The sequence below is a fragment of the Theropithecus gelada genome, chromosome 2 (genome assembly GCF_003255815.1).
Source record: "Theropithecus gelada isolate Dixy chromosome 2, Tgel_1.0, whole genome shotgun sequence".
NCBI classification, from domain to species: Eukaryota; Metazoa; Chordata; class Mammalia; order Primates; family Cercopithecidae; genus Theropithecus; species Theropithecus gelada.
Genome location: NC_037669.1, coordinates 183,233,391 through 183,255,276, shown reverse-complemented (window position 1 = coordinate 183,255,276; position 21,886 = coordinate 183,233,391). Strand labels below are relative to the sequence as shown.

General features: G+C 45.5%; 1 non-coding gene and 1 pseudogene across 1 annotated transcript; one reads left to right on the top strand and one right to left on the bottom strand.

Annotated features, from left to right (window-relative positions):
* The first annotated feature begins 4,638 nt into the window (after nt 1–4,638).
* Nucleotides 4,639–4,745, top strand: LOC112619862. Its single transcript, XR_003118358.1, has one exon. It is a non-coding gene; the product is annotated as a U6 spliceosomal RNA (small nuclear RNA).
* A 10,164-nt stretch (nt 4,746–14,909) lies between these two features.
* On the bottom strand, nt 14,910–15,584 carry LOC112618114 (annotated as a pseudogene).
* Between the last annotated feature and the right edge of the window lie 6,302 nt (nt 15,585–21,886).

Genomic DNA, 21,886 nt, shown 5'->3' with positions numbered 1-21,886 from the left:
AGGACGGGCGCGGTGGCTCAAGCCTGTAATCCCAGCACTTTGGGAGGCCGAGACGGGCGGATCACGAGGTCAGGAGATCGAGACCATCCTGGCGAACATGGTGAAACCCCGTCTCTACTAAAAAATACAAAAAACTAGCCGGGCGAGTGGCGGGCGCCTGTAGTCCCAGCTACTGGGGAGGCTGAGGCAGGAGAATGGCGTAAACCTGGGAGGCGGAGCTTGCAGTGAGCTGAGATCCGGCCACTGCACTCCAGCCTGGGTGACAGAGCGAGACTCCGTCTCAAAAAAAAAAAAAAAAAAATATTAAAAGAGCCAGAGATTGAAGTAAGATCTAATGAGCATGTGAAAAATGCTCAGTACCACTAATCATTAGAGGAATGCAAATCAAAACCACGATGAGATACCACTTCACACCCATTAAGATGACTATTATTATTTTAAATAGAGAAGGGGTGGGAAGGGTTGGGAGGCGAGTCTCAATATGTTGCTCAGGCTGATCGTGAACTCCTAGGCTTAAGCGATCCTCCTGCCTCGGCCTCCCAAAGTGCTGGGATTACAGGGGCGAGCCAGCTTGGCTGACCAAAATGACTATTTTTTTTTTTTTTAAATAGAAAATAACAGTTGTTCGTGTGGATGTGGAAAACCAAAATCCTTGTCCATTGCTGGTAGAAATGTAAAATGTAGCCACTATGAACAGTATGGCAGTGACTCCAAAAATTACAAAATTACCATATGATCTACCAATTCCACTTCTGAGTATATACCTAAAATAATTGAGAGCAGGGATGCAAATAGATATTTGTACACCAGTGTTCATAGCAGCATTATTCACAATAGCCAAAAGGTGACAGCAACCCAAGCATCCATTGATGGATTAGTAGATAAAACAAATGTGGCTGGCCGCGGTGGTTCACGCCTGTAATTTCAGCACTCTGTGAGGCTGAGACATGAAGATCCATTGAACCTGGAAGTTTGAGACCAGCCTGGGTGACATAGGAAGACCCCATCTCTACAAAAAAATCAAATAATTAGCCAGGTGTGGTGGCATGTGCCTGGGGTCCCAGCTACTCAGGGAAGGCTGAGGCAGGAGGCTTGCTTGAGCCTGGGAGGTGAAGGCAGCAGTGAGCCATGATCACGCCACTGCACTCAAGCCGGGGGGCAACAGAACAATATCCTGTCTCCAAAAAACAAACAACACAAAAAATCAAATTGTGCTTTATACATCAATGGAATATTATTCAGCCTTAAAAAGGAATGAAATTCCGATCAATCCTACAGTACGAATGCACCTTTGAAGACATTATGCTAACTGAAATAAGCCACACACAGAAGGACAAGTAGTATATGATTCCATTTATATGAGCATAGAAACAGAAAGTAGGAGGGTTACCAGGGACTGGGGGAGGAGGAATGGGGAGTTACTGTTTAATGTGTACAGAGTTCCAGTTTGGGGAGAAAGGTTTGCAGATGAATACCCGTCATGGTTGTATCATATCATGAATGTGTGCAATGCTACTGATGTCTACACTTAAAAATGGTTAAAATGGGCCGGGCGCAGTGGCTCATGCCTGTAATCCCAGCACTTTGGGAGGCCGAGGTGGGCAGATCACAAGGCCAGGAGATCAAGACCATCCTGGCTAAAATGGTGAAACCCTGTCTCTACTAAAAATACAAAAAATTAGCGCGGTGTGGTGGCGGGCACCTGTAGTCCCAGCTACTCGGGAGGTTGAGGCAGGAGAATGGCGTGAACCCAGCAGGCGGAGCTTGCAGTGAGCCGAGATCGCGCCGCTGCACTCCAGCCTGGACAACAGAGTGATACTCCATCTCAAAAAAAAAAAAAAAAAAAGGTTAAAATGGTACCTTTTATGTGTTATGCCTATTTTACCAAAATAAAAATATATTCCTAGCCAGATAATCTAGTTAGAATGAAGTTAATCCATTAGAATATTTTCCCACCTACTTGTAGTTGTTAGTCTACTGATTTAAAAAACAGGCTGGGCACGGTGGTGGTAGTTCACGCCTGTAATCCCAAGACTTTGGGAGGCTGAGGTGGGTGGACCACTTGAGGTCAGGAGTTCGAGACCAGCGTGGCCAACATGGTGAAATCCCATCTTCACTAAAAATACAAAAATTATCCGGGCTTGATGTCACGCGCCTGTAATCCCAGCTAGTTGGGAGGCTGAGGCAGGAGAATCACTTGAACCCGGGAGGCGGAGGTTGCAGTGAGTTGAGATCGTGCCATTGCACTCCAGACTGGGTGACAGAGTGAGACTCCATCTCAAAAAACAAAGAGAAGAGAAGAGAAGAGAAGAGAAGAAGGAGGGAGGGAGGGAAGAAAGAAACACAGAGAGAAAAAAAAGATCTTGAGTCACATAACAATACAGAAGTCTCCAGAGTTCAATAGAAAATCACTTAAGCCAAAAATTGTGGCCGGGCGTGGTGTTTCACACCTGTAATGTCAGCACTTTGGGAAACCGAAGTGGGAGGATCACCTGAGGTCAGGAGTTCAAGACCAGCCTAGCCAACGTGGTGAAACCCCATCTCCACAAAAATACCAAAAAAATTAGCCGGACATGATGCCTGGTGCCTGTAATCCCAGCTACTCGGGAGGCTGAGGTGGGAGAATCGCTTGAACCCAGGAGGTGGAAGTTGCAGTGAGCCGAGATTGTGCCATTGCACTCCAGTCTGGGTGACAGAGGGAGACTCCGTCTCAAAAACAAAACAAAACAAAAGAAAACAAAACAAAACAAAACGTGAAGATTTCAAACTGAATGAAAAAGACAATGGATGCCAACTCTGAGATAGAAATGTTGGAATTATGTGGTCAAGGTTGTAAAGCAGCCATAACGAAAATTCTTCGGTGACCAATTATGAACATGCTTGAGACAAATGAAAAAATAAAAAGGAAAAATTGATAAATTGGACTTATCCTGAAAACCCTTTGCTCTCTTCTTCATTCCTCCTCCTTCTCCATCTCCTCCTTTTCCTTCTCCTTCTCCCAATGGCAAGTAGATTATATTGGCCTTGGACTGGAACACTCAGAGGGGGAACCCACACCCATGGTGCGTGTGTGGGCAGGGCGAGATTGAAGCTATCTCATGGTCACTTGCAGCCTAACAGGTTCTGGCTGTGCTGGATGATGAGTCGCTGAGGGCCTGGTTGGTTGATAGCTGCAAAGCCCAGACGTTCCTGCTGGCGGCATCTTCACGGGAGCTGGGATTAGGCAAGGAGTCTAGGGCCTGGATGCAGAGGCTGGGGATGTATGGGGGTCAGGGAGGATGGACCAGAGAAACCTGTGTGCTGGTTAGCATGGTCTATCTGCGGTTTCAAAGACAGAGCACCACCAGAGGAGGAACCCTGTTTGGGTGTGCTGAAAGTGGCCCAGCAGATCATAAGGCTGTGGCTGGGGCATTTATGCACCTCAGGGAGCACTGAACTGCTCTGAGCTGCTGACTAGGGCCATAGGCTAGCTATGTGGGTCCGTACTGAGGTGGGGGGGCTGAGCAGTCCCAGCGGCACCGCCCAGGCTGCCTGCTCTGGGGTCCCTGCAAAAGCCGCCGCTGAGCCCACGGACTTCCGGGTCGCAAGTACGTGGGGTCTGAAAATCTGCTTGGCTGGGTCAGCTGCTATGACAATGCCCGGGCGATCGTGCCCTCCAGCGCTGCCTGCTGCCCGCACGCGGAGGAGGAGGCGAGTCCCCGCCTGAATAATCGGGCTCTGCCGGCCCACAGCGGATGTCAGAGGTCAGGTCGCTCTGCTCCTTTCGCCTCGGTTTTTCTTCCTCATGGAAACTTTCTAGATCTGCAGAAAAAGCTGGTCCTTCTCTTTCTGCCGGGCCCACAGCTTCTCCTGCAGCGTCAGAATTTGTTCCTTCCGTCTCCTCTGGTGACATTCTCCCTTCCATCTCCTTTCTCTTCCTTCGTCTGCTCTTCCTCCATCTTCTCGCGATCACCTTATCCGCCTCCTCCTCTTCCTCCTCGCCCCGCAGCCTGCGCTCCCGCTGGGGGCGCTCCGGGCACACTGCCTGCGCGACCCCCCGCTGGACCCGGCGCAGGCCAGCTCGTCCCGTCGGCCACAGGGCCTGGGGGCACCCGCCACCAGCCCAGCTGGCAGCCACAGCTCCTCCGAGTGCACAGGAAAACCTTGGCTTTTGAAAGACCCTGTTAAAATAAGGATGAAAAGATAAGCTATAGAGGAGAAAATATGTGCAAACCACGTATCTGGCAAAGTACTGGTATCTAGAATAGATAAAAACTCGCACAAAACTCAACAGTAAAAAAACAACAGTTTTGGCCGGGCGCGGTGGCTCACGCCTCTAATCCCAGCACTTTGGGAGCCTGAGGTGGGCAGATGGCCTGAGGTTTGGGAGTTCGAGACCAGCCTGGCCAGCATGGTGAAATCCCGTCTCTAATAAAAATACAAAAATTAGCCGGGCATGGTGGCAGACGCCTGTAATCCCAGCTACTGGGGAAGCCGAGGCAGGAGAATCTCTTGAACCCGGGAGACGGAAGTTGCAATGAGCCCAGATCCAGCCACTGCACTCCTGCCTGGGCAACAGAGCGAGAGACTCTGTCTCAAAAACAAAAACAAAAACAAAACAGTCCTAATACAGCATGAGCGAAAGATTTGAAAAACACTCTGTGCTCACTTCTGCACACATACACTAAAAAATCGGAACGATAGAGAGGTTAGCATGGGCCCTGCACATAGATGACATGCAAATTCATGAAGTGTTGCATATTTTTAACAAATTAAACAAAATTTAAAAAGGAAAACAAACATTTCGCTGAGGAGGATATACAGATGGCAAACAAGCACACAAAAAGATGTTTAACACTATTAGCCATTTGAGAAATGCAAATAAAAACCATAATGAAATATTGCTATACACCTATTAGAATGGCTAAAATAACAGTGACAACAAATTCTGACAAGGAAGCAGAGAAACTGAATCTGTCGTCCTCTGCTGGTGGAAATGTAAAATGAAGTGTAGCCACCTGGAAAGCAGTAATAGTTTCTTTTCTTTTCTTTCTTTCTTTCTTTTTTTTTTTTATATGGAGTTTTGCTCTGTTGCCCAGGCTGGAGTGCAGTTTCATGGTCTTCGCTCACTGCAACCTCCACCTCCCAGGCTCCAGTGATTCTCCTGTCTCAGCCTCCCGAGTAGCTGGGATTACAGGAACCTGCCACCATGCCTGGCTAATTTTTGTATTTTTAGTAGAGACAGGGTTTCACCATATTGGCCAGGCTGGTCTCAAACTCCCGACCTCAGATAATCCACCCGCCTTGGCCTCCCAAACTGCTGGGATTACAGATGTGAGCCACTGCACCTGGCCACAGTAATAGTTTCTTAAAAAGCTAAACAGGTAACCACCACCATACCATGTGATCCAGCAATTTCACTCGGGCATTTAGATGAGAGAAATGGAGACTTATGTTCTCACAAAGACTCTGATATGAATGCTCGTAGCAGCTTTATTTATAAGAGGCAGAAACTGAAAACAATCCAGATGTCTTTCAATGGATGAATGGTTAAACTGTGACATATTCATACTGTGGAATACTACAGGAATAAAAAGAAAGGGTCTATTTATTATTACATATCACAACTTGCATGAATCTCCAGAATTATGCTGAATTTTAAGTCCATGCTAAAAAGTTACCCCCTGGCCGGGCGCGGTACCTCATGCCTGTAATCCCAGCACTTTGGGAGGCCTAGGCAGGTTGATCACTTGAGGTCAAGAGTTTGAGACCAGCCTGGCCAACATGAGGAAACCCCATTTCTACTAAAAATACAAAAATTAGCCAGGCATGGTGGCACATGACTGTAATCCCAGCTACTCTGGAGGCTGAGGCAAGAGAATTGCTTGAACCCAGGAGGTGGAGGTTGCAGTGAGCCAAGATCATGCCATTGCACTCCAGCCTGGGTGATAGAGTGAGACTCTGTCTCTAAATAAATAAATAAATAGTTACCTCCTGCATGATATAACATTTTTGAAAAGACAAAATTATAGAAATAGAAAACAGTAGTGGTTGTTAGGGGTTAAGGAGAGAATGGGGGCAGGAGAGAGATGAACTGTGGCTATTAAAGGGCAACATGGGCCAGGCCCGGTGGCTCACGCCTGTAATCCCAACACTTTGGGAGGCTGAGGCAGGTGGATCACCTGAGGTCAGGAGTTTGAGGCCAGCCTGACCAACATGTTGAAACCTGGTCTCTACTAAAAATATAAAAATTAGCTGGGCATGGTGCTGTGCACCTGTAGTCCCAGCCACTCGGGAGGCTGAGGCAGGAGAGTCACTTGAACCCAGGAGAGGGAGTTTGCAGGGAGCTGAGATCACACCACTGCACTCCAGCCTGTGTGACAGAGCAAGACTCCATCTCAATAATAATAATAATAATAATAAATAAAAGTTAATAAATAAAAATTTAAAAATAAAAAATTATCTGAGTGTAGTAGTGCACGCCTGTAGTCCCAGCCTCTTGAGAAACTGAGGTGGGAGGATTGCTTGAACCCAGGAGTCCGAGGCTGCAGTGAGCTGGGATCGTGCCACTGCACTCCAGCCTGGGTGACAGAATGAGACTGTCTTCCAAAAAAATAAAGAGAGAGAATGATTGTTAAATGTAAAATGGCCTCCTAGAGTGAATCCTGGTACAATAGAATTGCCAGAGGCGTTCCAAATAGACTCCATCTTGTGCGAGGGCTAGGAAAATGAGGCTGGAACTTGCTGGGCTGCTTTACCAGAACGGTATTCCTAGCCTCTAGATGTTTACTAAAGGAATAAATTGATAATGTTTACTAAATAGCCCCAGACGTAGGAGTGTCCTAATATCCCAATATCTTGAGAACAAAGGCATTCCTAATTTTGCTTTAAAGATAATAAGATCATTCTTACAAAATAAAGTAATTAAGAAAATTCATCCTTTATCACAAACCCTTGAGCACAGCACATCTTCCCATGATCTTTTTTAATTCTATATATACAAGTATTGTACCTAGGGTGGACGCGTTTCTCCTCTTACTTTCGGGAACGTCATACTCTGTCTATGGAATAGCTGTACTTTCACTACTTTACTTTCTTAATGAAGTTGCTTCTACTTTGCACGGTGAACTCATCCTGAATTCTTTCTTGTGTGAGATCCAAGAACCCTCTCTTGGGGTCTGGATCGGGAACCCCTTCCTGTAACAAAATGACATTAGTGAAAAACAGCAGTAACAATGAAGTCACTAGATCTCTGTGTACCAATATACAAAGATGTTTACATATTGTAAATGCTCAAAGATCATTATATTTTGCAAGATCCTGTTTGTGTGAAAAAATGGAGGAGTAGGCCAGGTGCAGTGGCTCACGCCTGTAATCCCAGCACTTTGGGAGGCTGAGGCAGGCGAATCACCTGAGCTCAGGAGTTCAAGACCAGCCTGGCCAACATGGCGAAACCCTGTCTCTACTAAAAATACAAAAATGAGCCGGACACCTGTATGGTGGTGCACACCTGTAATCCCAGCTACTCAGGAGGCTGAGGTAGGAGAATCACTTGAACCTGGGAGGCAGAGGATGCAGTGAGCCAAGACTGTGTCACTGCAGTCCAGCCTGGGCAACAGAGCTAGACTCTGTCTCAAAAATAGTAATAATTAAAAAAATGGATGGTAAGCAGGGCATAGTGACTCGTGCCTGTAATCCCAGCACTTTGGGAGGCCGAGGTGGGAGGATTGCTTCAGCCCAGGAGTTTGAGACAAGCCTGGGCAACATAGTAAGACCCTATCTCTATATTTTAAAAAAATGGATGGGTACATGTGTAGGTTTATGCAAAGAAACATATATTGTACGTAATTATTTCAATCAAACATTTCTAGAAGGAAACAGTGATTTCCTCTAATAGGGAGTGCAAATGGGAAACAGACAGGAAAAACTTACTTTTTTTTGAGACAGACTCACTCTGTCACTCAGGTTGGAGTGCATTGGCAGGCTCTCGGCTCACTGCAACTTCTGCCTCCCAGGTTCCAGCTATTCTCCTGCCTCACCCTCCTAAGTAGCTGGGATTACAGGCGTGCACCACCACGCCTGGCTAATTTTTGTATTTTTAGTAGAGATGGGGTTTCACCATGTTGGCGAGGCTGGTCTTGAACTCCTGACCTCAGGTGATCTGCCCCCACTTGGCGTCCCAAAGTGCTGAGATTGCAGACATGAGCCACCGCACCTGGCCAGAAAACTTACCTTTTTGCTTGACACAGTACTGTTCTGTTTGTATTTTTTTAGTACCATGAGCATATATTACAACCATATATATATATATATATAAATTATTATTTTTTTAGACAAAGTCAGCCTCTGTTGCTGGGCTGAAGTACAGTGGCTCAATCATAGCTCACTGCTACCTCAAACTCCTGGGCTCAAACCATCCTTCCACCGCAGCTTCCCAAGGAGCTGGGACTACAGGCAGGTGCCACCATGCCTGGTGATTTTTTTATTTTTATTTTTGTGGCGATAAGGCCTTGCCCTGTCACCCAGGCTGGTCTTGAACTCTTGGCCTCAAGTAATCCTCTCACCTCCGCCTCCCAAACTGCTGGGATTACAGGCATAAGCCACCGGACCCAGTGACATTTATAATTTTTAAAACTGTAATTACAATGCTGTCATCATTTAGGTTCAAGCAAATCTAATTGTGTCTTCCTTAGAACAGAAGATATATTACGGCATGATTATTTTTTATTATAGGAGTATTTCCTTTATCAATGACTAATAATAGGTTTATTTAAAAATGACTTATATTGTGATTTAATTTGTAAAAGTGTGCCACTTTGTCCACCTTTTTTTGTTTGTCTCTTAAAATTTACTTATTGGCCGGGCGCGGTGGCTCACGCCTGTAATCCCAGCACTTTGGGAGGCTGAGGCGGGTGGATCACAGGTCAAGAGATTGAGACCATCCTGGCCAACATGGTGAAACCCTGTCTCTACTAAAAATACAAAAAATTAGCTGGGTGTGGTGGCACGTGCCTGTAGTCCCAGCTACTCAGGAGGCTGAGGCAGGAGAATCACTTGAACCCGGGAGGCAGAGGTTGCAGTGAGCCGAAATGGCGCCACTGCGCCCCAGCCTGGGCGACAGAGACTCCATTAAAAAAAAAAAAATTGCTTATCTTGCCTGGGTGCAGTGGCTCACATTTGCAGTCCAAACTACTCAGGAGGCTGAGGTGAGTGGATAACTTGAGCTCAGGAGGCGGAAGCTGCAGTGAGCCGAGATCTGGGTGGATAACTTGAACCCAGGAGGTGGAGGCTGCAGTGAGCCGAGATCATGCCACTGCACTCCAGCTTGGGTGACAGAGCGAGACCATGTCCCCAAAAAGAAAAAGAAAATTTACATTATCCTTTTAAGATCAGCTCAAAAACCTCCTCCTCCACTATGAATAACCCTAGAAACAGTGATTTCTTTCCTTTGGACTCCCACAGCCATTCTTTCTGCTGCTTTTATCATATTCATCATGTTCTAGCTTATTTAGTAATGTGTTTCGTCTCTTCTAAATTGTATCCACCTTGAGAGGGTAGATTATGTTTTATTAATCTTTGTGTCTCTCACAATATAAAGCCCAGTGCCTTGGTGCTTGTATTAGTTTTCTGTTGCTGCTGTAACTAAAACTGCTAATTCAGTGACTTAAAAACAACACAAATTTAGTATCTTTTTTTTTTTTTTGAGATGGAGTTTCACTCTGTCACCTAGGATGGAGTGCAGTGGCATGATCTCGGCTCACTGCAACCTCTGCCTCCCGGGTTCAAGCGATTCTTCTGCCTCAGCCTCCCAAATAGCTGGGATTACAGGCGCCCGACACCACGGCCGGCTAATTTTTGTTTTTTTAGTAGAGACGGGGTTTCACCATGTTGGTCTCGAACTCCTGACCTCAGGTGATCCACCCGCCTTGGCCTCCCAAAGGGCTGGGATTACAGGTGTGAGCCACTGCACCCGGCCGCAAATTTAGTATCTTACAGCTCTGGATATTAAAAATCTGAAACGGTCTCCTTGAAGTCTGAATATTTAGTTAAAAAAACCCAAAGATCTGAAATGGGTCTCACAGCTAAAATCAAGCAGTAGGCAGAGATGTGTTCCTTCTGGAGACTCCAGGGCAGGCCTTTTTCATTATCTAGAGACTGCCTACATTTCTTGGCTCATAGCCACATCACTCTGACCTCTGCTTTCATCATTGTTACACTTTGACTCTGACCCTCCTGCCTCCTTCTTTTTTTTTTTTTTGAGACGGAGTCTTGCTCTGTCGCCCAGGTTGGAGTACGGTGATGCGATCTCAGCTCACTGCAAGCTACATCTCCTGGTTCATGCCATTCTCCTGACTCAGCCTCCTAAGTAGCCAGGACTAGCAGGCACCCGCCACCACGCCCGGCTAATATTTTGTATTTTTAGTAGAGACAGGGTTTCTCTGTGTTAGCCAGGCTGGCCTCAATCTCCTGACCTCACGATCTGCCTGCCTCGGCCTCCCAATGTCCTGCCTCCCTCTTATAAGGACTTTGTGATTCCACTGGGCCCACTTGAATAATCCAGGATAATCTTTTCATTGCAAGATCGGTTTTTGTTTTTTTTTTGAGACAGAGTCTCACTCTGTTACACAGGCTGGAGTGCATTGGCACCATCTCGGCTCACTGCAACCTCTGCTTTCTGGGCTCGAGTGATCCTCCTGCCTCAGCCCCGCAAGTAACAGGGAGGCACAAGCCACCATGCCTGGCTAATTTTTGTACCTTTAGTAGAGATGGGGTTTTACCATGTTGGCCAGGCTGGTCTCGAACTCCTGACCTCAAGCAATCCACCTACCTCAGACTCCCAAAGTGCTGGGATTATAGGTGTGAGCCACCGCACCCAGCCTGTGTGTGGGGTTTTTTTTTTTTGAGACAGGGTCTTGCTCTGTCGCCCAGGCTGGAGTTCAGTGGCACCATCTCCCCTCACTGCTACCTCTGCCTCCTACTATATTAAGGAACCAGGCTCAGGGTGACAGAATAGTTCGTCCTATTTACTCCCACATGAGTTGTTTTGTTTGTTACTTCTGCTGATACTATCTGTAGACTTTGTATGGTGTTTGCCCAAATTCAAAGCTGAGCCTATGTCATGGGTTGGTAAGGGTGCCCCTTAAATGTAGTCCCTGCATCTAAGGCTGAGGTGCAGCCAACTCAGAAGCAAAGCAGCAGTTTACAGACCTTATTTTTGTTGGTATAAATCCAGTCATTCTTCAGTTATTCAGGCTTCATAATTTTTGCTATACCTGAATACTCTTTGACATATTTACCTAATTTTTCTTTTTTTCTTTCCTTTTTTTTTTTTTTTTCTTAAGAGATGAGGTCTTACCCAGGCTGGTCTCAAACTCCTGGCCTCAAGCAATCCTCCCACCTCAGCCTCCCAAAGTGCTGGGATGGCTAATTTTTCTTAACAAATTATTGTAACTATAAGTTACAATTTGCATTTACTTAGCTTCAGTGAAATCACAGGTTTAATTTGTTATCTTTTCTCAATGCTGATTAAAATAATCAGATAAGTATCAAAATGAATACTCTATCTGAAATCTTCTGACTGTTTGGGATATGCTGGTACTGACAGATTGTAGCCTACTGGAATCTGTAGTCATTAGCCAAATCATGGCAGAGCCAAAGGTAAATTTTTTTTTTTTTTTTTTTTTTGAGACAGAGCCTAGCTCTGTCTCCCAGGCTAGAGTGCAATGGCGCGATCTTAGCTCACTGCAACCTCCACCTCCCAGGTTTAAGCAATTCTCCTGCCTCAGCCTCCCCAGTAGCTGAGATTACAGGCACCCACCACCATGCCTGGCTAATTTTTTGTATTTTTAGTAGAGACGGGGTTTCTCCATGTTAGCCAGGCTGGTCTCAAACTCCCAACCTCAGGTGATCTGCCTGCCTCGGCCTCCCAAAGTGCTGGGATTATAGGCGTGAGCCACCTCACCCAGCTAGATATTGTTTTCTAAATAGTGGGACTGCTGAAGTCTGTGACTAGCCACATAAGTATTTTCAGTTGTTGCTGGTGAAGATTATTTTTGATTATGCTACTAGGATTTGGGGGAAAAAATATCTCCTAGAACCACCACTATGCCACTTTCCTGTCTGTCCCCATTGAAACACTTGAAGTGATGTATAAGTCGCTGGTACTTTCTGATACTATCTCCTAGAAGATCTTTGAGTCTTCCCTAAAGAGAGAAAAGAGTCAGGGGTAGGCCGGGCGCGGTGGCTCAAGCTTGTAATCCCAGCACTTTGGGAGGCCGAGACGGGCGGATCACGAGGTCGGGAGATCGAGACCATCCTGGCTAACCCGGTGAAACCCCGTCTCTACTAAAAAAATACAAAAAACTAGCCAGGCGAGGTGGCGGGCTCCTGTAGTCCCAGCTACTCCGGAGGCTGAGGCAGGAGAATGGCGTAAACCCGGGAGGCGGAGCTTGCAGTGAGCTGAGATCCGGCCACAGCACTCCAGCCTGGGCGACAGAGCCAGACTCCGTCTCAAAAAAAAAAAAAAAAAAAAAAAAAAAAAGAGTCAGGGGTAGTGCCCTTTCATTTTTATTTTCCTTTAAAATTTTGGGCTTAGCCTTGATCTAAACGAAAGAAACTGTAAGTTACAATATCACTTAATATGCGTTGTAAGAAAGCTATTATGTCAAGTACTTCAAATTTTCAAAGTATTCACCATTACTTTGTTATCCTCCACTGCACTCCAGCCTGGGTGACAGAGTGAGACCCTGTCTCAAAAAATAAATAAATAAACAAAACAATACATAAATAAAATAAAATAAATAAAAAGAAGGGGTGAGGAATATGTACAGTCTGGTGAGATCAGGATTAAAGGAAACAGATTGGTGAAGAAAAACTTCATTATAATTTATCAGGCTTGGGATTTTTTTTCTTTCAACATTTTATTTTTTAGTTTCCGAAATACAAATCAAAATACATTTTTGTTACATATCATTTTAACAAGCTTAACATTCTTTTCAATACAAGATTACTCGATATAGGTATTTTAAAACTTCCTTTTTAAAAAAGTCATACATTTTATTTTAGAGTAAATAGCTCATCAAAAAAATACGTGGGTACATGGGCTATTATTGTTTATTATTTTAGAGCACTCCCTCCAACTTAAAATTTGGTCCACTAAAATGTGTAAATGTTCATCTGGGCACAGTGGCTCACGCCTGTAATCCCAGCACTTTGGGAAACCAAGGCAGGTGGATCACCTGAAGTCAGGAGTTCAAGACCAGCCTGGCCAACATGGTGAAACCCTGTCTCTACTAAAAATACAAAAAAAGATTAGCCATGCATGGTGGCACATGCCTGTAGTCCCAGCTACCTGGGAGGCTGAGGCAGGAGAATCACTTGAACCCGGGAGGCAGAGGTTTCAGTGAGCTGAGATCACGCCATTGCACTCCAGCCTGGGTGACAAGAGTGAAACTCCATCTCAAAAAAAAGAAATGTTCCTCCTATCACAGAAATAAATTAAATCTCATGGCTGAACAAAACAGAAATGTGGCCGGGCACAGTGGCTCACATCTGTAATCCCAGCACTTTGGGAGGCGGAGGCTGGCAGATCATGAGGTCAGGAGTTCAAGACCAGCCTGACCAACGTGGTGAAAAACCATCTCTACTAAAAACACAAAAACTAGCCAGGCGTGGTGGCACGCGCCTATAATTCCAGCTACTTAGCAGGCTGAGGCAAGAGAATTGTTTGAACCCGGGAGGAAAGGTTGCAGTGAGCCGAGATCACGCCACTGCACTCCTGCCTGGGTGACAGAGCGAGACTCCGTCTCAAAAAACAAAACAATAGCCGGGCGCGGTGGCTCACGCCTGTAATCCCAGCACTTTGGGAGGCCGAGGCAGGCGAATCACCTGAGGTCAGGAGTTCGAGACCAGCCTGACCAATATGATGAAACCCCGTCTCTACTTAAAATACAAAAATTAACTGGGCGTGGTGTCATGTGCCTGTAATCCCAGCTACTTAGGAGGCTGAGACAGGAGAATTGCTTGAACCCAGGAGGCAGAGGTTGCAATGAGCTGAGATCGCACCATTGCACTCTAGCCTGGGCAACAAAAGTGAAACTCCATCTCAAAAAAAAAAAAAACAAAAACAAAAAACCCCAAAAAACAAAAACAAAAACAAAAGAAAAAAACCAGAAATGTTGGCGTAGGCCTGAGTAAGCGTGAACAACAAGTTACGGTGTTTTAACTGTATGGAGGCACATTACAGAATCCACATAGAAACATCTGGCAGAACCGCTGGCTTATTTCTATTGGAGCTGTTTCAAAAAGGGATATAAGGTACATGGGAGGGTGCTGAAAACCCACAACAGCCACAGAATTAGTTACTCAAAATTAACCAGAATTCAATACACAAGAATATATGACAGCAGTAGAGCAATCTCAACAGTTACTCGATGCCTGGAAAGCAGGCTGTAACCTTAGAACAAGTAACTCAGCAGGTCAACGTGTTTATACGACTTTGAAGGTGAGAAAACTTTATCGTTCATAGATGATGTCTTGTGCACAAGTACATTAGTTTCCAGGACACTGGGAACAACAACAACACAACATACAAAGTAAGAATAGGGCCGGGCACGGTGGCTCATGCCTGTAATCCCAGCACTTTGGGAGGCCGAGGCAGCCAGATCACTTGAGGTCAGGAGTTCGAGACCAGCCTGGCCAAGATGGTGAAAGCCTGTCTCTACTAAAAATACAAAAAATTAGCCGGGCGTGGTGGCACATGCCTGTAGTCCCAGCTACTCAGGAGGCTGAGGCAGGAGAATTGCTTGAACCCGGGAGGCGGAGGTTGCAGTGAGCCGAGATTGTGCCACTGCACTCCAGTCTGGGTGACAGAGCAAGACACTATCTCAAAAAAAAAAAAAAAAAAAAAGTTAAGAATAAATCCAAGCTGTTTAACCTTCCACCATTCTCTTGAGTATTAAACCCAGGCCACCTTTGGCCGCTCGCAGGGGTGTCTTTTCTTCTTCTCAGTGTAAATACTCGCTCCTTGGGACACCAGCAGTTTTGCTTCTTCCACTCTCTCCTCATCACAGGCTAAGTGTAGAGGAGTGTTACCCTCAGTGTCTGGATGTTCGTGGATGTTCTGTAGTACAGAAGGATGGGAATCATCTTCAAGTTACCTTTGGCTACTGCACGGTGCATTGCTGTAGCCTCACAACGGTCCTCAGCAGCTGAATCAGCCCCGCCTTCTAGTAACACGACAGCAATCTCATGCCTGTGTTTGGAAGCTGTATAATGTAGGGGAGTACAGCCATTTTGACTGACAGCATTTACTTGAGCACATTTTCCCAGAAGGGCTTTTACAATCTCATCCTGCCCAGCGGAAGCCGCAGTATGAAGAGGAGACCAACCTGCATCGCCTTTATCATTCACTGGCACTCCAAGTTGCAACAAAAATTCAACAATTTCTGCCTGTCTGGCTGAGCATGCCCAGTGCAATGCAGTTCTGCTGTTCCGGTCAGTTCTACTAGCCAGGAATTAATAGCCCAGAATACTCTCCTTCAACTCTTCCAGCTTCCTCTGTAGGCCAGGTTGCAGACCATTAGGTTAGACACACACCCATCCATTTTGCTTTCCCAGGAACTTGTGATACTATTTTTTATGTGTGTGTGTGTGTGTGTGTATGTGTGTGTTTTATTTACTTATTTATTTATTTTTAGAGATGAGGTCTCACTATGTTACCCAGGCTGTTCTAGAACTCCTGAGCTCGAGTGATCCTCCCACCTCAGCCTCCCAAAGTGCTATAGGATTACAGTCGTGAGCCACAGCACCTGGCCAATATATGCGTTTTCATCCATGGTTCATGACTTATAACTCCCATAGCCCATGTCACAGTAAACAGACTCTCTCTCTTTGACCTTCTCTCGCCTTCTTTCACTTGCCTGACACAGGACTCTAATTGTGAGTCATAAAACTCTCCATTCCAGAGGAAGTTCTGCCTCATAACCTGGAGGTAAGAATGCTGCACTGAAGAGCCAAGAAGAATCTGAACAGACAGGCCTTGCTGGGTTTAGATCATTCCCTTTTTGTCCAATCACATTTCAACATGGTTGTCCATGCTTCGGTCATGCCTATCCAAGAAGTCTCCATGAAAGGCCCAAGAGGACAGGGTTTAGGGAGTTCTGGAGACCTGAACACATGGAGGCTGACAGGAAGGTGAATAAGAACTCGTTGAACAGCCAGGCGCGGTGGCTCGTGCCCTTAATCCCAACACTTTCGGAGGCCGAGGCGGGTGTATCACCTGAGGTGGGGGTTCGAGACCAGCATGGAGAAACCTCGTCTCTACTAAGAATACAAAATTAGGTCGGCGTGGTGGTGGGTGCCTGTAATCCCATCTACTCAGGAGGCTGAGGCAGGAGAATCGCCTGAACCTGGGAGGCAGAGGTTGCAGTGAGCTGAAATCACGCCATTGCACTCCAGTCTGGGCAACAAGAGCGAAACTCCATCTCAAAAAAAATAAAAAGAACTATTTCAACCAACTCTTCAGGCACAGAAGTTCCTGTGCTCAGGACCCTTCCAGACCTCTCAGTATGTAGGTTTGTATGTAGGTATGTATCAATATCTCTTCATCTGTTTATTCATATTTTTAAAAAATCCTTATAATAAACCAGTAAACTTAAATGTTTCCTTGAGTTGTATGAGCCACTTTAGCAAATTAATCAAACCCAAAGAGGAGTTTATGGGAACCCCAACCTGAAGCTTGTTGGTCAGAAGTTCCTGAGGCATGGACTTGTGAATGGTGAGAAGGGGTGGCGCAGACTTGCAGGACTGAGCCCTCAACCTGTGGTTTCTGAGGCTATCCAGGAAGATAACAGGAAGAAGTGAATTAAACTGGAAGACACTCAGCTGGTGTCCTCTGCTTGGTGTGTGGGGGGACATCTCCACATGTCTGGTGACAGAAGTCTTCTGTGTTGATTGTTGTAGTGAGACATTAGAGAAAAAAAGTTTTGTTTGTTTGTTTGTTTGTTTTCTAACACAAGGTTCTGTCTCTCATTATATATAATAAGAAATACTGAAACTTCCTGAGCTGTTCCCTCTGCCCCCTGGGCTCAAGTGATCCTCTCACGTCAGCCTCCCAAGTAGTTGGGATTACAGGCACATGCCATCATGTCTGGTCTTTTTTTTTTTTTTCTTTTTTGAAGACACGGTCTCACTCTGTGGCCCAGGTTGGAGTGCAGTGGCATGATCGTGGCTCACTGGGCTCAAGCCATCCTCCTGCCTCAGCACCCCTGCCCCCAGTAGCTGGGACTACAGGCATGTACTACCACACCCAGCTAATTTTGGTATTTTATGTAGAGACAGGGTTTTGCCACGTTGTCCAGGCTGGTCTCAAACTCCTGTTCTCAAGCTGCCTGGCCTAGGGTGCTTCTAATACGAACACAGCTCAAAACTTGGTTTTCGGATAAGGCTGGTGCTGTGATAAACTCAGTTGGCAAACTCCCTGCAGAAAGCAAAGGAGATGCTCCCTGTCTGAACTCCCTCATTCCAGAATAAGTAAAAGGCAAAAGATCCTTTGGAGTTCTTCAACGGGAACTTCATGATTTTCCTGCCTTCAACTGTTGAATCTATTAGATTCACTGAAGTAGATATTGAAAGGAAAATCTATTGAAAGTGAACTAAGTATGGCCTGGCACGGTGGCTCACGCCTGTAATCCCAGCACTTTGGGAGGCTGAGGCGGGTGGATCACCTGAGGTCAGGAGTTCAAGACCAGCCTGACCACATGGAGAAACACTGTCTCTACCAAAAATACAAATAATTAGCCAGGCATGGTGATACATGCCTGTAATCCCAGCTACTCAGGAGACTGAGGCAGGAGAATCACTTGAATCCGGGAGGCGGAGGTTGCGGTGAGCTGAGATCATGCCATTGCACTCCATCCTGGGCAACAAGAGCGGAACCCCATTTCAAAAAATAAAAAAATAAAGTGAACTGAGTAGGCCAGGCACGGTGGCTCACGCCTGTAATCCCAGCACTCTGGGAGTCCAAAGCAGGTGGATCACTGGAGGCCGGAGTTTGAGACCAGCCTGGCCAACATAGCGAAACCCTGGCTCCACTGAAAATACAAAAAAGTTAGCCAGGTGTGGTGGCAGGCGCCTGTAATCCTAGCTACTCTGGAGGCTGAGGTACAAACATTGCTTGAATCCGGGAATTGAAGGTTGCAGTGAACCGAGATCGCAGCATTGCACTCCAGCTTGGGCAACAGAGTGAAACCCTGTTTCAAAAAAAAAAAGAGAACCTAGTGCTGTTCCAGGTTTCAAAAGCAGAGTCAGGGCATGCATTTCTGTAAGTATATGGCAATTTAGATTAATCAGATCTAAGTCAGTCTGATAAAATAGAGGTACTCAATCTCTATCTGATCTCTCAGCTGTGTTTGTAGACAGTGAGGAATCATTAGGAATGGATGTTCAACAGGGTACACCTGAGGCATAATTACTAAATGTGCCTTCGGGGCACCTGTTTTCCAACTTTGGCCGCTTTCTTTGCAGTCCCCTTGGTTCTTATAAGTAAAAGGCCTGGAAAGGGTTGGATTGTATGGATATTAAAGGATTTATCTCAAGATAGTTGCTTAAGTGCTGTGCTTGAGTGAACCGAAATGTGAGTTCCCCAGGGCAATCCTGTAGGCTAATTAGTGAGAACTGAGGTTTCAGGGCTTCCCAGGGAACTCTGAATAGTGTGTGGATCTAGGTGGATTTCGAGGCTCCCAGGGGCTCCCATGGCCCTACCTTCGCTCCTTCTTGCCCTTCCTCTTCAAACGGGATTTCGTCTCTATGGATTACAGTCTTGAATTTTGGTTAAAATCACATGTACCCTAGAACTCAAAGTACAATAATAAGAAAGAAAAAAAAAAAAGAAAAAAAAATCGGAAGGTTGCTATTTAGCTTCTACTCTCTCCTGAAAGCTCACTAAAGTACAGTAAAAAGTGTTATTAAAAAGGACTTAAAGGCCGGGCATGGTGGCTCACATCTGTAATCCCAGCACCTTGGGAGGCTGATGCAGGTGGATGCCTTGAACCCAGGAGTTTGAAACTAGCCTAGGCAACATGACGAAACCCCGCCTCTACAAAAAAAAAAAAAAAACAAAAACAAAAAACCAAAAAAACAAAAAGTGAGTTGGGTGTGGTATTACAGGTGGGAAGATCACCTGAGTCCGGGGAGGTGGAGGCTGCTGTCAGTCAAGATCATGCCACCGCATTCCTGCCTGTGTGACAGAGAAAAACCCTGTCTCAAAAAAAAAAAAGACTTAAACACTAAAGAAAATTGGAAAAGAGACAACAGCCCACAAAGCTGCTTAAATTGGAAAGCATATGGGAAAACGATGACGAAATTAGCAGATGGGAGAAAGCTTAGTCCTAAAAGGGAAGTGAGGAAAGCTGACAAGCAACTTCATCTAAGCTGCGGAAAGACCCAAAGACCAGGAACTGGTGGCACCAGGCGCCTTTGGACATGGGGACGTGAGAGTAAAACACAGATGCTGGTTGAAAATCTGTTGAAAATGCAGTGGAACTTCAGGAATTTCTCCCCCTGCCCCAGGTAATTAGGCAACTTTCCCTCCTCCACTCTGGCTAGAGGTTTATTCTCCAAAAATAGTGAATAAAAAGACCTCTGGATTGAGGGCCCTCATGAAGGTACACCTGACATTTGGTGATCATGTAGAGAACTGTCTTTTTTTTTTCTGTGTCATATTGTTAGACTTGGGGAGGGCCATGTGTGCACTCAAAAGCCTACCTAGTATCCCACGAAGAGGTTTTTGCTGTGCCATAGATTTACTTCTCTCTTCTGTTTGCTGCTATTGTTAACACCAAACTGAGAATTTTGTTTGGGTCTTATTAAGTCTGACGCTCAAACAGGGATGTTGAGTGGGCAGTTATATAAAGTTGTATATGTAAGCCTGCAACAGGGATTGGGAGTGAGAAATCAGGTTGGAAGATCTCAGTGTGGGAGTCATTGACATATATATGGCATTGAAAATCACTGGACTGGATGGGATCAAATAGAGAATGAGCATAGAATTATGAGACTGGATAGAGGACTGAGTCCAGAAATATTCAACATTTATTTTTATTTATTTAATTTTTTTGAGATGCAGTTTCACTCTTGTTGCCCAGGCTGGAGTGCGATGGCAAGGTCTTGGCTCACTGCAACCTCCGCCTCCGGGGTTCAAGTGATTCTCTTGCCTCAGCCTCTCGAGTAGCTGGGATTACAGGTGCCTGCGCCCATGCTTGGCTAATTTTTGTATTTTTAGTAGAGACAGGGTTTCACCTTGTTGGCCAGACTGGTCTCGAACTCTTGACCTCAGGTGATCTGCCCATCTTGGCCTCCCAAAGTGCAGGGATTACAGGCGTGAGCCAACGCGCCCGGCCATATTCAACATTTAAAGGTCAGCAAAGGAGTATGAGTCCACAGAGAAGACTGAGGAGAGGTAGGAAAAAGAAGAGAGTGTGACAAACCAAGAGAATATGGAGTTTCAAGGAGGGATTTCTCGAAGGTTTAAATGCTGATGAAATATTAATATGACTACTAAGAAATGACCACTGGATTTGCAAGATGGATGCTGTTGGTAATGTTGACTAGAACAAATTCAGTGGTAGGGATGAAAGCTTGATTAGTGCCGGTTAAAGAGAAAATGTGGAATTAAGGCTATGTGTAGTGAATTAATATGACCTGATAACTTTCACAAATACTAGATAAATTATGACACAATTTTTCTTTTTCAGAGGCAGGGTCTTGGCCTGTTGCCCAGGTTGGAGTGCAGTGGTGCAATCGTAGCTCACCACAGCCTCAAACTCCTGGGCTCAAGCTATAGTCTCACCTTAGTCTCCTGGGTAGCTGGGACTACAGGCATGTGCCACCACACCTGGCTAATTTTTTTAAGAAATGGGGATCTTGCTATATTGCCTAGACTGGTCTTGAATTCCTGATCTCAAGCAATCCTCCTGTCTCAGCTTCCTGAGTCACTGGGATTACAGATGTGAGCCACTGAACCTGGTGAACACAAATTATTTTAAATTCATAGCTGAGCGTGCAAGGCAAAAGGACTATTGGCAGATATATCAAATGAGGAGGAAAGTGAAGACCAACAAGGATATAAGCTGACTCTGACTACTGTAAGCCAAAAGGTATCTGAGACAGGTCTCATTCAATTTAGAAACTTCATTTTGTCAAGGTTAAGGATGCACCTGTGACACAGCCTCAGGATATCCTGACAACAGGTGCCCCAAGGTGGTTTGGGCACAGTTTGGCTTTATACAATTTAGGGAGGCATGAGACATGTCAGATGTACATTGTAAGATGTACGTTGGTTCAGTCCAGAAAGGCGGGACAACTCGAAGCAAGGAGGAGGTTTTCAGGTCATAGGTAGATAAGAGACAAATGTTTTCTTTTGAGTTTCTGATTAGCCTTTCACTGAAGGCAAAATTTACCAGAATAGTCACTTGTGTCTTACTCTGGCTTGGTGAAACAGCAGGGCAAAGGAAGCAATCAGATATGCATTTGTCTCATGTGAGCAGAGCGATGACTTTGAGTTCAGCCTGTACTTTGTCCACAGGGAATTTCCTGGTGGGCAGATTGTGAGGGAGGTATAGCTTTTTAAACTCTTTGTAGCTATCTTATTTAGGAATGGAATGGGAGGCAGGTTTGCCCTATGCAGTTCCCAGCTTGACTTTGATTTTGGGGAGATTTATTTTCCTTCCAAACGACCTAAGGGTTGAATTGGCTTTCGTAATCTAGGGGCTTCATTAAAAAAAAAAAAAATATATATATATATATATATGTGTGTGTGTGTGTGTGTGTGTGTGTGTATACATATGCATACATATATGAGACAGAGTCTCACTTTGTCGCCCCAGCTGAAGTGCAGTGGCACAATCTC